Source organism: Lynx rufus, unplaced genomic scaffold (genome assembly GCF_022079265.1).
Source record: "Lynx rufus isolate CCGP_SWC_20201006 ecotype Redwood Valley unplaced genomic scaffold, mLynRuf1.p SCAF_9, whole genome shotgun sequence".
In the NCBI taxonomy this organism is placed as follows: domain Eukaryota; kingdom Metazoa; phylum Chordata; class Mammalia; order Carnivora; family Felidae; genus Lynx; species Lynx rufus.
The window spans coordinates 12,269,425-12,284,488 of NW_025814897.1; positions in this window are offsets into that span (position 1 = coordinate 12,269,425).

Below are 15,064 nucleotides of genomic sequence, written 5' to 3' on the forward strand. Positions count from 1 at the left end.
TACTTGGCTCTTGTGATGATAGGTAGGTCATTCGTATCTCACAGCCTCAGTTTCCCCATCTCTGAAATGCAAATAATAAGACCCCCCCCAGGCTTCCTGTGACACCCCAAATATACAACATGAACACACCTGCTAAACAGCTACGTGTGCGATGGCGTATGTGTTTTCACTGACCTTGCATGTGCAGGTAATAAGCAGTTCTTTTTTTTTTAATTTTTTTAACGTTTATTTATTTTTGAGACAGAGAGAGACAGAGCATGAACAGGGGAGGGTCAGAGAGAGGGAGACACAGAACCTGAAACAGGCTCCAGGCTCTGAGCTGTCGGCACAGAGCCTGACGCGGGGCTCGAACTCACGGACCGCGAGATCATGACCTGAGCCGAAGTCGGCCGCTTAACCGACCGAGCCACCCAGGCGCCCCGGTAATAAGCAGTTCTAAAGGGAGCTGGAGGCGTTGTTCTCTTTTGTCCGGTGCGACCCACCTAAGCCAGTTGCGGACGGGCACGGGACCCTTGGGGAAGACTCTTGAAGGAAGTAGCAGCAGATCCGGGAGATGGGAGGGGTGAGTGGGAGGAAGCCAGGAGAAAGAACGGGGCGGGAATAGTCTGTGGAGAGCAGGAATTGTCAGTAGCAGTAGCATGTGCCAAGACCCAGAGGGGAAAGAACATGCTGTGTTTGCTGAACTTCAGCAGGAAAAACTGACACCTGGGTACAAAATTTGGGGCCCTGCCCCTGGAGATCTCTGATAAAACACCTTGGGCACTGGCATGGTAGAGCAGACCAGCGTTTCAAGTGGGCAGAGAATTTGCCAAAGCAGTGACGGTTGGCAGGGGTTGGGAGATGGGTAAGCAAGTGATTTGTTCATCCAACAAATATTTGTTGAGTGCCTACGAAACACCGGGCACTGTGCTAGGTGTGTCAGAAACTTTGCCCAGGGCTGGTCCTCACAGTAAACACAGTTTTGCCATGTCTAAGCCCTTGATCACATTCTACCCCGTGTCTGTGTATCTGTGTATATTCTTGTGTGTATATGTAGGTACGGGTGTGTGTGTGTGTGTGTGCTGATGATGGTCGTAGCGGGTGGGTCAGATCCATTCCATGGTGTCACCACTTGAGTGATAGGAGAAGCTGACTCTCCAAGGCTAGGATCAGATCAGGAGTTAGCTACTAAAAGCTGGCAGTAGATGCACCCAGAGGCTGAGTGTTCGCACCTCCTCCAAGGAGACCTCCAGGGGCACACTGGAGCGTGCAGCCAGAAAGCTGGACTGGGCTGGAAAACATAAAGCAAAGAGCAAGGTGGGTGGGCATATGGGGAGGGTGTCCAGGCACAGGTGGTCTCAGTGGGACCGACTTGCCCAATGCTCTACCTCACTGCATCAAGTGTGGGCACGCATCCCGGGGTGTGTTCCCCTGGGGTCCTGGGGTCCTGGTGTCAGTTACACGGGCAGTCACCTCAGGGAGCTATTGACTCCCTTATGTGACATTCAAGTTACCCCTTCAACTTTGTGGGCTGTGAGTGAGCATTATGTTTGGCTTCCTGGGAGGTAGAGAGATACCAATATGTGCAAGACGTGGCTCGTGGCCTGGAAAGTACGGAAAGGGTTTACGATTCACTGGAGTAACAAGAGACACGCTTTTGTTAAGTTGACACTGAGTAGGCCTGGGACTCTACTGCAAGGCAGGCTTTGTTTGGGAGAGGGATGGTGATGGGAACCACGCCACTGGACAGGATTCATTCTTGCTCAGGGACTGAGGAAGGTGTCACGGAGTAAGTGGTAGCCAAGATGAGTTTTAAGAGAGGGTGCTGGTTGGAAAAGTGCTCCCACTGGAAGAAATGCTACTGCTAAAAAAACATGGCCTTGGGAAGATACCAGGTAAATGATGTGATGTTTTCTTTGCCTGGAGGGCGGGATCCCTATGAGAGAACGCTGGGGGACAAGGAAGGATAGGAAGGTCGCTCAGGGCATTGGACTCTCCAGGGGGTAATCAGAGTTCATCAATAAATACTCATTTAGAACCTGCCATTTGTCAGGCCCTAAGAAAACAAATATGTTTTATATGTGAAAACAAATATGACACAATTCTTGCCCTTGTTGGGCTCATTCACAGACGGTATGACAGCAGTGTTAAGAGGGGAGGGCACACAGAAGGTCATTCTTAATCTGGGGGAGATAAGGGAGGCATCACAAAGAGGCAATATTTCTTCTTAAAGTTTTATTTATTTATTTTGAGTGAGAGTACAAGTGGGAGAGGGGCAGAGAGAGAGGGAGAGAGAATCCCAAGCAGGCTCCACGCTGTGAGTGCAGAGCCCGATGTGGGGCTCAGTCCCACAAATCGTGAGGTCATGACGTCAACCGAAATCAGGAGTCGGATGCTCAACCGACTGAGCCACCCAGGCACGCCACAAAGGGGTAATGTTTATTTTTATTTATTTAGTTTTTAATTTTACTTTTTTCAATTTACATCCAAATTAGTTAGCATCTAGTGCAACAATGATTTCAGGAGTAGATTCCTTAGTGCCTCTCACTCATTTAGCCCATCCTCCCTCCCACACCCCCTCCAGTAACCAAGAGGTAATGTTTAAAGCGAGTCTTGAACTCACAGTGAGTACCCGATCGCCAGGCAAACAGAAGGTGGGGTGGAGGTAGGCTGGGGTGTTGAAAGCACTTCTGATGGAAGAAGCAGCCTGGCCAAGGTGGGAGCCTTGGGGGGCGGGGACATCAGTCATGTTTGGGGAACCTCAGTCAGGAAACACAGAATAAGTGGCCATTATATTCCTGTCCCTGTTTTGTCTTCTGAGGATATGGTGAATGAGTCCAGCAAGGCCCTGCCCTCATTCGACTTTGGAGAAGGGAAGGCAGACAATAAAGGAATAGACAAAAAAAAAAAAAAAAGTGAGCCCTAAGAAGGAAATCAGCAGGGAGGTACTGTGGAGAGTAACCGGGGCAGAGGGGGTGGGAGAAAGGCTCAGACAGTTGCTGGGATGGACAGACCTAGACTGAGGTCTGGCACAGCTGGACAGGGCTATGAGGGCGGGGCACCTAGGGGAGGTGCCAAGCCCAGCAGTGTCCCTCTCTCTCCAACAGAGCTCCCCAAAGCTGCAGGGGAGGACGCCTCTGGACGCAGAATCTACAGGCAGAAGGGAGCTGCCCTCCTACCTGTTCCCATCCTGTCTGCAAGCCTCCCCTGGAGAAACCCCCTTCACAATGTTCAAGCCCCCCCACCCTTACTTCGCCTTCCAGAGGAGGATCCCAGGCACTCAGAGCTCCAGGGGAAAGAGCAGGCAGTGAGGGGGATGGCTGGCACACCCCTGGAAGACGAGGCAGGCCGTCCACCTGACCATGTGTCTCTGTATGTGAGTGTGTCCTTCAGGGGAAGGAGACAGGACAGCAAGATGGCTCCCTGGGGACCAGTCCTAAACCCGTTTTGGATTATTTCCCTTGTCCTTCACTCTCCGGACACAAGGGGGCAGTGGAGCCTTGAGCTTGGCGGACTGCAAGGTCCATGGGGCAGAGGACAGTCTTCCCTCAACCTTGTTTGCCTGAGGCCTGCTCTCCTGTTCAACCTGACCTCTGAATGTGGAAATCAGGAAGAGGAGAGCCACGGCTTGGCCAGAGGACCCTGATTTTCACTGACCTTCACTCAACCATATATAGGATGAATGCCCCCCTCCCCTTCCACAACAGAAACTAAAGCCCAGGTCCTTGTGCTGAAGGATCAGCCCATTAGTAGCTTGGACAAAGAGCAAGGGAGAGGCGCCCTAGCTGGCTGCTGGAGTGGAATTTTTCTGGGCCCTCTCTATTGTAGTGAAAATCTCCCCAAATTTCATGAGGCAGGGGCAGGAGGGTCAAGTGCAGTGGACAGGGCCCAGCAAGTCCATCAGATCCACTCGGCAGCTATTAATGCCAATGCATGTGTCAGGTCTCATGCTGGTGCTAAGGAAACAAAGGAGAATTGGCTTCAGCTCTTCCAAAAAGTTCACAGTTAGGTGGGCAAATGGCCACTGCCACGCGGAGTGGTTTGTTCCGCACAAGAGTAGGACAGGTACTGGGGAACACAGAGGAGGTGCGTTAACCTAGATGTGGGGTGGGGTGAGGGAGGTCACAGAAGGCTTCCTGGAAGCAATGCCCAGGTTGAGTCTTAAGGATAGGAGGGTTTAGCCAAGAAAAGGGCTTTTTTAGGCAAGGGGAAAACATGAGCAAGAGATCAAAGTCAAGAAACAACACGGGAGGGAGATTAAAAGACATTCCAGTGTGTCTGAAAAATTTCCAACGCAACACCCTTTAAGGTTGCAACCATTTTAATGGCACACGCTCTGTGGTCTGGCTGTCGCCCAACTCTCCAGCCAGTAGAAAGGGCTTTCTGAACAGTTTTGTACATTCAGACAGAAGCTTCAGAGAATTGAATTTTTCCAGGCTAGGACCTATAGGATTGTGAGAAACTGTATGCTGGGGGAAAGACTTGATAGCAGGGCAATTCGTTTTGGGGTGGGCTTTTTCCTTTGGGACTTTCCACTACATGTTGCCTTAACAAGTGACGAGGTGCATTTAAGAGGAATTCAGAGGTTAAGCCTGTAAGCAAATAACAAACGCAGTTTCAAAAACAAAAACCATAAGGCTACGTACTGCTTAACTAGGTGACGTAAAAATTAGATTGCTGATTGATGATAGACCCGTAGCCAAAGTGATCAGGCAGACAGACTGGAAGAAATCTTTGCAATGGATAAAACCAACACCTTCTAGAATATACAAAAAACAGCCAAGTCAAAATATACAAATTTGGACTAGGAGGAAGTCCAAAGGAAAAAAAGGAGTGAGGGTGTGATTAGGAAATTTGTAGAAGAGGAATCTCCAAAGTTAGCAAACATTTTGTGGCAGATTGTGTAACTCTTCGCTGATTTCTCTGTCTTCTCTTCTCTGGCACATGGCAAGACTCCATTTCTTGGGTCCTTTGCCTCGGGCTGTGGCATTGGGTTCTGGCCCTAGGAATGTGAACGCATCTCATGCCTACTCCAAGGGCTGGAGGCAGAGAATCCCTTGGAGACCTCTGGCCCCTAGGAAATGAGACAACTGCACTGTAGAAGTCTGACCGCCTGGAGCTGTATCCCTCCCCGGACTCCCTCCACACCGGACTGTGAAGCGAACAGAGATGTATCAGCATATACTTTGTGAAGCCACTGAGATGTGTGGGTTGTTACATCAATGAACTTACCTCACCGATGTGCACACTTAGATGAGCTCCAACTGGTTAGAGAAAGGTGAAATTTAAAAAACTATAAGGGCACCTGCCTGGCTCAGTGGTAGAGCATATGACTCGATCTCAGGGTGGTGCATTCAAGCCCCACATTAGGCATGGAGCCTACTTAAAAAAAATTGTGTAACTTCACGTATTTTCATTGGATTTGCAAAAACTGGTAAGGTAGATCATTCCAAGAATTTTGGTAGGGGTTAGAGGTGTGTATGGGTGTGTTGGTGATTACAGGAACTCCCACGTACTGCTGCTGGGGATGTAGACTGGTATAGGCTTGTCGGGGGTGGGGGGGACCCTGGTGGTTCTCACTAAAATTAAATATTTAATTGGCTTGTGACTCAGCATTCCTACTCCCGGGAATATACCCTGTGGAAATTCCCACACAGGTCTGCACAGAGGAGACCTGGGCATCTACAGAAACGTTGTGTGGGGGAGTTAGAGGCAATCTGGGTGTCCATCCCTGGGGGAGTAGATACATAAATGGGGGGATTCAAGTCACGGAGTGGCAAGAAGGTATGGCCCACATGTCCACATAGCCACGTGCACGGGCCTTAAGGGCATAGTGAAAACGATGCAAATGAAGATATATACATACAAAACAACAGTACCTATTTCACGGAAATACACATAATGAAAAGAACACGCACTAAACCTCTTAGAAAATCCTCGGGAGGGTGGGAGATGCGTGGGGAGCAAGAAGATAGGATCGAACGGAGGGATCCCCTCCCCCTACACACGTTCTTTTCCGAAGCTTTCTAACAAGAGACCGAAGACTGACAGTCACAGCTTTTACTTCCTAGACTGGGTTTCCTTTACTGAGTCGGATTCCCATGAGGCTGTGACATCTCTCCTCAACTTTTTTTGAAAACCCCACGGTCAGCCATCACTGCTAATTTTCCAGTTTCCTAAGCATTCCCTTTTAATCGCCTGACCTCATGGTTTCTCAAAAACAAAACAGGAGACAGGTACAAGAACAGCAGAATTACAACATCAAGTCTTAGTCTAGCTTTTTTACACAAGAACTAAGACTAGCTGCTTTTTCACATCCGTATTAAACACAGAGGAAAAGAGTGACATACATTAACCTGGCAGGACAGGTGTTTCAAATATATGTATTATACCGCGAATGGTAATTAGCAGGAAACAAGAGCGGAAAAAATCAGTGGAAACGGAGAAGATAGACCTAAATCAGATGGTAGGAATTATGGTGAGTGCATGACAAAGGGACATCACACCACAGGGAAGCAAAGCAGAATCATCTGTATAGCCCAGAAGCCACCCCAGTTCTCAGCTTTTGCCAGGTGGGTGTTGTAGAAGCCCCGCCACGATTTGCAGCCTCATGAACTTGGTCATTCCTGACGGCCACCTGCTGCGGCCAAGCCGCTGGTCCCCGGCTTTGCCAAAAGCCCCCAAATGCCATCTCGCTGCAGTTCACAAACCATGCCAAGGGGGTGAGTTGGGGCTGGGCACCTCTTTGCTGGATGACGGAACTGGGCCCAGCTGAGGCTCAGGAATCTCCTTCTCTTCCCTCACCCACCCCCACCCCGGCTCTCTCTTTTCTCCTCCAAGAAGAGCTCGCATCCTGTGTCCTTCCTCTCCTTCCCTGCCCTGGCATCCTTCTCAAAGCTTCCTGCAACCCAGGCAATGGATCCAGTTTAAAATCTGGAGACTCGGGGCACCTGGGTGGCTCAGTCAAGCGTCTGATGGCAGCTCATGATCTCACTGTTCGTGGGTTCAAGCCCTGCGTCATTCTCTGTGCTGACAGCTCAGAGCCTTGAAGCCTGCTTTGGATTCTGTGTCTCCCCCTCTCTCTGTCCCTCTCCCACTTGTACTCTGTCTCTGCAAAATAAATAAGCATAAAAAAGAAATCCGGAAATCGTGGGTATAGATAAGTAGAGAACTAAACTTTTTGGCCGAACCAGTAACTGTGTGGCTTTAGGTTGAAAACCCAAAGCTCCGTGAGAGGATGCGCTGTTAGAACCCTAAGAAACGCACACACAGGACCCCCTCGTGTTTTGATGGGACAGCCTCCTTTCTTGCCCACAGGGAGCTATGACTCTAACAAGAGAGGGAAACAGAGAGGTGACAGACTCAAGGAAAGGGCTCCCCGCCTCCCTCCAATTAAGGCTCAGATGAATCATCCCTGGACTCACCATCCGTATTCATTAAAACCTAAAGCAGACCCTGTGGGGCCGCATCAAATTTGATGAGTTATCATTTTGCTTGTAATTTTGTTTATTATTAATTACCAAGCACATGAAAGGCTCCAAATTGCTGGTTCCTCTGACTCTGGGAGTTGCTCAATTTGGCTCTGCCTTGGATTCCAATCTCAGGCCTCACACCTGGCCTCAGGTCTGGTCTGAGCAGAGACCGAGGAAGAGGCTCAGCGCAGGCCCGTCTCTACAGCAGGAGCAAACCCCTGCCCCGCGCTGGCAGCAGAAGCAGGCTCCTAATTGCTGCGGTGTACCTGGGGGTGCGGCTCGCTCTTGGAGATAAGCAGAAGCCAGGGAGAGTAAAAGGCGAGATCACTGCCTACGGGAGTCTGAATCATTTCTGGAGCATCCCGGGCCTCTGATCTAAAGTAGGCCTTGATGTCTGAAGCACAGACTTTTTCCGGTGTTGGAGAAGGGAAGCTTGAGTGGTAGTTTCTGTTATGTTCCCCACCATCCTTGCCCCGTTTTTGTTGAACCAGTCATTTATCCTTCGGTGCCCTTGAATGCTGTAACCCCATTGGGTGAAATTGAGTAAAAGAGCCTCTCTGGGCACGCCTCAGAGAGGAAACCTGGGGCCACCTGAATGACCAAGGATTCTTCATCTCTACATCTGTGCACATGTCAAAAGCAGTCCTCCATCTAGACATGCAGGATGTTTTTTTGTTGGGTTTTTTTTTTTTATCATGAGCTTGATCATATATAGAAATGCTCATAAAACATTTGCATATAGTCTGAAGATTAATATAAAATGAACACCAGGTAACTGCCCCCCAAGTTGAGAAATAGAACAGTGAAGGGTCTTAGTAGCACCCCCTTCTTCCCCTCCAGAGCCAACCAGCGTCCTGACGTCTAAGGTAATGATTATTTTTCTCTATAGTCTGCCATTCCTTTATGCATCACTAGATAAGCTTGTTTACTTTTGCCTGTTTTGAGCTTTATATCATTGGAATAAAAATGTGTATCTTCTTGTTTCTCTCCCTCTCCGTCTTTGGAGAACCATCCGCGTTGATACCTATAGCTATAATTGGTGCAGTTCCATCGCTGTATACTCAGATTTATTTATTCTACTGTTGCTGGACATTTAGGTTGTTTCTAGCTGGGGGCTACTTCAAACAATGCTGCTAAGAACAGTCACGTGCCTGTGCCAGGTTTGCTCTAGGTATGACCCTGGGTGTGCAATTGCTGGAGATGGGGTATGCCCAACTCAAGTCTCCTAGTTCGTGCCAGCCTGTTTTCCAGAACGGTGCACCGGCTTATTTGCCCACTAGAAATACATGAGAATATCTGTGCTCAAGGTCCTTGGTGCTGGCAGACGTTATTTTTGCCAATCTGATGGCTCTGTAGTAGTATCTCATTGTGACTTCACTTGCATTTCGTTGATGAGATTAAGCATCTTTTCATAGGGTTCCTATAAAGGGTCTGTTCATGTTTTCTGGGTTGTTCTTTATTTTCATTTTGATTCACAGAAGTTCTTTATAAATTCTGGATCCTGGTCCTTTGTCAGTTTTATGAGTTGTGAGAACTTTTCCCACTCTGTGGTGTGTCTCTTTACTCTCTTAATGTGTCTTTGGTTGAACAGATGGTCTTAATTGTAATATAGTCAAACTTAAAAAATCTCAAATTTCTGATGGATGGTTTTTTGTATCCGGTTTAAGAAATCCTTCTCTACCCCTAAGGTCATGAAGATATTCTTCTACATTACCTTCTAAATCCTCAGAGACTTCCCCTTCGTCTATGGTTTTTAATCCACCTGAATTGATTCTTGTGTCTAGTGTGCAAAGAAGGTCCTATTCCATCTTCTCCCCTATGGATACTCAATTACCCTGGCACTATTTACTGAAGAGTCTATCTTTTCCCCCACTGATCTGGGATATCACCTCTGCTGTATATCAAGGGTTGATAAAGTTATGGGTCTGTTTATGGGCTCTCTACTATTTCATTAGTCTATTTGTCAGTCCTTACACCGATACCATACGGTCTTCATTACTATAGCTTTATAATAAGTATTATGTCTGGTAAAGCCAGCCCTCCTACCTTATTTTTCTTCTTCAGGAGTAGCTACTCTTGGCCCTTGCCACTGTCATATAAATTTTAGAGCTGGCTTGTCAAGTTCCAACAAAAACCTATTGGGATTTTAATTGAGATTTTACCGAGTCCATAAATCAATTTGGAGAGAAATGACATCTTTACAATGTTGAGTCCTTCAATCCATGAAGTGGTCTATTTCTCCATTTATTTAGGTCTTCTTTAATGTCTTTTCATAAAATTTTATAATTTTCTCCATTAATGTCTTGTACATATTTTGTTGGATTTATTCCTAGGTACTTCTCATTTTTTAATGCCATTGTGCATGAAGTCTGTTTTAAATTTCATTTTATAACTCTTGCTGGTTAAAAATGAATTTAATTTTTTATATTCACTTCGTATCCAGAAATTTTGCTAGACTTTTATATTCTAGTAGTTTCTTTGTAGATTATTTTAAATTTTCTCTCTATATTATCTTATCTGTTTTTAATAATAATTTTAACTTTTTCATTTCCAATGCTTCTACCTTTTATTTATCTTTCTTACCTCCGGTGCTGTCCAAGACCCCTTGTAGAATGTTGAATAACATTGGTAATCGTTAAGATAGAAGAATAAAACTTGGCAATTGTTAGAATTTTCACCTCGGTCCTCAGGTCAGAGGGAAAGCTTTTAAAAGTGTCATCATGAAGTACGATGTTTGTTGAAGTTTTTGTAGGTAATTCTTTTCACATGAAGGAAGTTCCATCCTACTCTCCATTTGCCAAGTGGTTTTTATTGTTACTGTTGTGAATGAATGTGGATTTTGAGCTCCCCCCACCTCCATATATCTATTGAATGATCAGAAGGCCTTTCTCCTTAAATATGTAAATATGATGATTTACATTAACTGATTTTATTAAATTTATTTATTTATTTATTTTGAGAGAAAGTATGAGTGGGGGAGGGGCAAAGAGTGAGGGAGAGACAGAATTTCAAGCAACATCCACCCAATCAGCACAGAACCCACCGTGGGGCTGGATCTCACAAACTGCGAGATCATGACCTGATTCGAAACCAAGAGTTTGACATTTAACCAACTGAGCCACCTAGGCGCCCTTACATTAATTGATTTTTGAATGTTAAATTGCCTTGTACTCCAGCAATAAACCCGCTTGGTCGTAGTGTAACCACTAAATGAATAGGCTGTCCCGTCAGACTGTTGTAGGTCTGAACCCCAGCTATACAGCTACCTAGCAGTGTGGCCTGGGCAGGGTACTTAACCTCTCTGTGCCTTATACGCTGAAATGGGGATAATAGTACCTAACTCACAGAACTATTGTAAGGTTTAGTAACACGTCTAAAATGCTTAAACCGGTGTCTACGCCTAGTAAGCACCATATAAGTGTTTGCTATTTTATGGACTAGACAAGAATTTGTTTAGGATTTTTGTATTTGTGTTCATGAGTGATTTTTAGCTTGTAATTTTTCTTTCTCATAAATAACCTTGGCATTATGGTTTTGCTCAACTTATAAAATTAGTTGAGGGGTGTTTTCTCATTTTCTATCCTCTGAAAGAGTTTGGGTAAAAATAAAATGACCGATTCCTTGAATATATGCTAGAACTCGCTTGTGAAGCCATCTGCCCGGAGGGTTTCATGCAGGAACAATGTTCGACTTAAGTTCTTTGATGGTTACAGGTCAGTTCAGGCTTTGCATGTGTTGTACGTTTACTTGGGAACGTCTCCATTAAATATTCGGTATATTGGCATAAAGGTATTCACGGTAACTAATAGCCGTCTTTGCAAGGTCTATACCATATGCCGTGAAGTTTCCATTTTCACTCTTGACATTGGGTGTATATGCCTTTTCCTTTGTTTTTTTTTCCCCCTTGATCATTAAAAACAGAAATTTGCTAATTATATTTGTCTTTTCAGAGAGCCGATTTTTGAGCCTTGCTGATCTTCCCAATTGTATTTTAGCTTTTTATTTCATTAGTTTCTTCTCTATGATATTATTTTCTTTCCACACCCCCATTTACGCTACTGGTATGTACATTTGAGGGTTAGAGTTCCCCCTTAAATACTCTTTTGGCTTCAACCCACGAATTTTGATATGTGGTACTTCCATTACTACTGAGTTCAAACTATTTTATAATTTTCACTCTGATTGCTTTTTGGGGGCCACAGGTTCTTTATTGGTACGTTTCTTAACTTCCAAACAAATCAGGGTATTCTAGTTATCTTTTTGGTTTTTTGACTTTTAACTTAAACACGTTGGTCAAAAATATACTCCGTTTCATTTCAGTCCTTTGAAATATGTGGAGGCTTGCTTTGTAAGCTAGTGTAGGGTAATTTCTAATGTGCTTTGTATTGTTAAAACACGTGTGTAGGTGTTGGGTGAAATATTTTATATGCGTCCATTAAGTCTAGTCGAGGAATCCTGCTACTCACGTATTACATATTTTTACTGATGTTTTTATCTATCTTTAACTCTCCATCGATTGCCTTCTTATTTTATGCTTTATATTTGTCCTGACAAGTCTATGTTGTTGTTGTTGTTGTTGTTGTTTTTCCCTCTCTCTCTTAGTTCTTGCCTCCTTCTGAATTTATTTTTTGTCATTCCATTTCCTCTCCTCTACTAATCTGATTGTGTTATTTTTGTGGTGCCTAAGATTGCAGTGTAGGTATTTTACTTTGGATCCCCCAAAGCACTGGTGAGGGCATGGGAAAGTGAGACAAAGAAAGAAAGGAAGGCAGTCAGGCCCCATTCATGAACCAGTTCCTGCTGTGGGCAACCGGGGCTCACTTCCGCTGCGGACCTCTGCAAGAGTTCATAGAACCTGTTTGGGCATTCTCATCCCAGGACCGAGGAAGCCGGTATAATCATTCAGCAACTCTCCTTTGTCACTGGGTGAGGGCCTGAGGGCTGCTGCCCAGCTTTTCTCACCTGCTTTATGTAGGGGCCAAACATACTCCTACAACCGGAGACAATTCTCAGGCTCGGGAAGTATGGGCAGTGTATAATCATCTGCCTGGAATTACAGTATGCATAATCTACTTAGCAAAGCCTAACTAACGTCTTACCCTCAGCAAGGTCTTACCCTTCCTGGACAATTCAAAGATCCAGAACACTTCAACCCCATGTATTTACCCTCCCCTGAAATTTATAGGCTGTTGATATTGTGTATTTTAGTTCCATCTTGCTTGTTTTTAACCACATATGACATTATTTTTTATACATCCATCCATTAGAATTACCCACAAGTTAGTGTCCTTACTTGTTCTTCATTCTTTTTTTCATCTCAGACCTTGATCGTTTGCACACTAGTATTGCAGAACTATTTTCTCATGAGGTCATGACCTGAGGTAATGAAGCAAATATTTTATCAACTGACCTCATGGGAAGAGCAGCTACCAGTAGACCAAGTTCCCAGGCTAGATGGCAGTGATGTGCTTTCTTGAGTCCTTTCATCTTTCCTTCCTTCCTTCCTTCCTTCCTTTTTTCCTTCCTTCCTTCCTTCCTTCCTTCCTTCCTTCCTTCCTTTCCACTCTCCCTGCCTCTCTTCCTCCCTTTCTATTTCCTTCGTGCTCTTTGTTCCTTCCAGAGGCTATTGATTTTGGAACTTTGTCTTCACTACATTTTGCCCCCATGAGAGGATTGCCTTTCCGAGCCAATACCCAAGACATTTTAAATTTCTTTGCTCACCGAAGCCTGTTAGAATCACCGTGGAATCTAGTTCCAGTGGGAAAGCCAGTGGACCAGCAGATGTGCCCTTCGATGCCCATGAGGGTACTGTTGCAACTCTACTCAAGGACTGGTCCCATTTCACCATTGGGATGTTGAATTGCTCCTGAATTCATATCCAAAAGGAAACTAAGACTTCCGGAGACTCCAAATAATCAGGATAAAGAAGGAAGCATTTCATTTATGCATCTTTCTTAGACACGGGATACGGGGTTCTAGTTTTTTTCATAGCAACTACCAAGGAAAGGATTTGGAGGTTTTAGTTTAATTGCTTCTAAGAAAAATTCCATAGTGGGCCATTTAGAAGGAAAAAGGAAAAATTCAGTTTGGGATAATGAAATAAACCACATGCTTAAATTTTTGTTTGAACTGTTCAGTATCTGATTTAAAAATCTGGCCTTTGTTTTATATGATTACACAGTTTGTTTTCATAGAGTTTATGTTAATCCTAAAAAAGAAAAGAAGATTTTCCTTCCAGAAAAGCTTCCAGAGGCTGTTGATTTTGGAACGACATCTTCACCACGTGTGTATTTGTATATTCGTACGTTCATAATTGTAACAGACATTCATGGAACAGTGGGCAGCAGGCCAACACGGAGGCGGGTTTCTATCTGTGGTAAAATTTGATTCTGACCATCCATCTTGGCAGCTTCTGAAAAGGGTAGGAAAAAAATTAATGACGGGACGAGGGGGCGAGGGGTACTACTGTATCAAGGCCACATATAAGCTACATAACCACTATTTTTAAATTTCCCTGTTAAACAGACTCATGGGTGGAAAAAGGGACATTTCCCAAGGTAAGGACTCAGTGTAAGGGAAACTATGAATTACGTTTCTCAAAACCTTGAACAGGGAACACTGAACAGAATAGATACTATTGAAGAAAACCCCAAAACATGTCACTTTGGCATTTGATTATTTTGAATTAAAGGCGTTTAAAAAACAGTAGGTATAGGAAGGTTGCTCTGATCCTCCTTTTTCTTCCTGTAAGCAGGAGATGAAAGTCCCATATGAAAGGTACCCTCTCTGTACCAGGAGGAAGGAAGACATTCTTATCACCAGAGACAGGAAATTTGGGTCTGAGAAATCTGTACAAACCTTGTTAAGCCAATCTTTACTTTCTTAGTTACTTATTTATCACTTACTACCCCTAGGCCAAACCCCTTTGTCTTGTCAATTCTTCACAAATTGATTGTTTCCTTGTCAAAAGATATATAAAAGCTTCTCACTCTGGCCACATCTTGAGGTCTTCATTCTCTTGTGAAGTCTCCTGTGTAAAATATTGCTAAAATTCACATTCATTTCTCCTATTAATCTGTCTCATGTCAGTTTAATTCTTAGGCCCAGCCAGAGATCCCAAGATGGGAAAAGAGAATTTTTCTCTTCTCCTATATTATTATCCCTATTGAAACTGAGGCTTCAGAATCTCAAAACTTAGTTTTTCTAACTGCCATTGTCATACAAACCGTTGTTGGCAAATCAGGATGGCAATTTGTGTCTTTTGACTTTGAGTTGTGGATGCTCCCTGGTGGTTGTACTCCACTACCAGGGTGGTTGGGGGAAGCAGGAAATAATCAGCATTGCAGCAGCCGTGCCTCCAATCCACTCACAAGGATACCTCGTGTTGATTCTACTTCCTTCCAGTCTGTGATCTGACTTTTGAAGGTCCAACAGTTACACAATCTGAGACAACTTGTCTGTTCCATCTAAGTCTTTATAATGGGCAGTCTTAATATCACACATACCTCTTTTGCTACCCCAACACTTACTGAGAAGCATCGATGACTGACCCATACTGGACCAGACAGGTTCCCTTTCTAAGGTCTGTGGATTTGGACCATGCAGACCTAGTT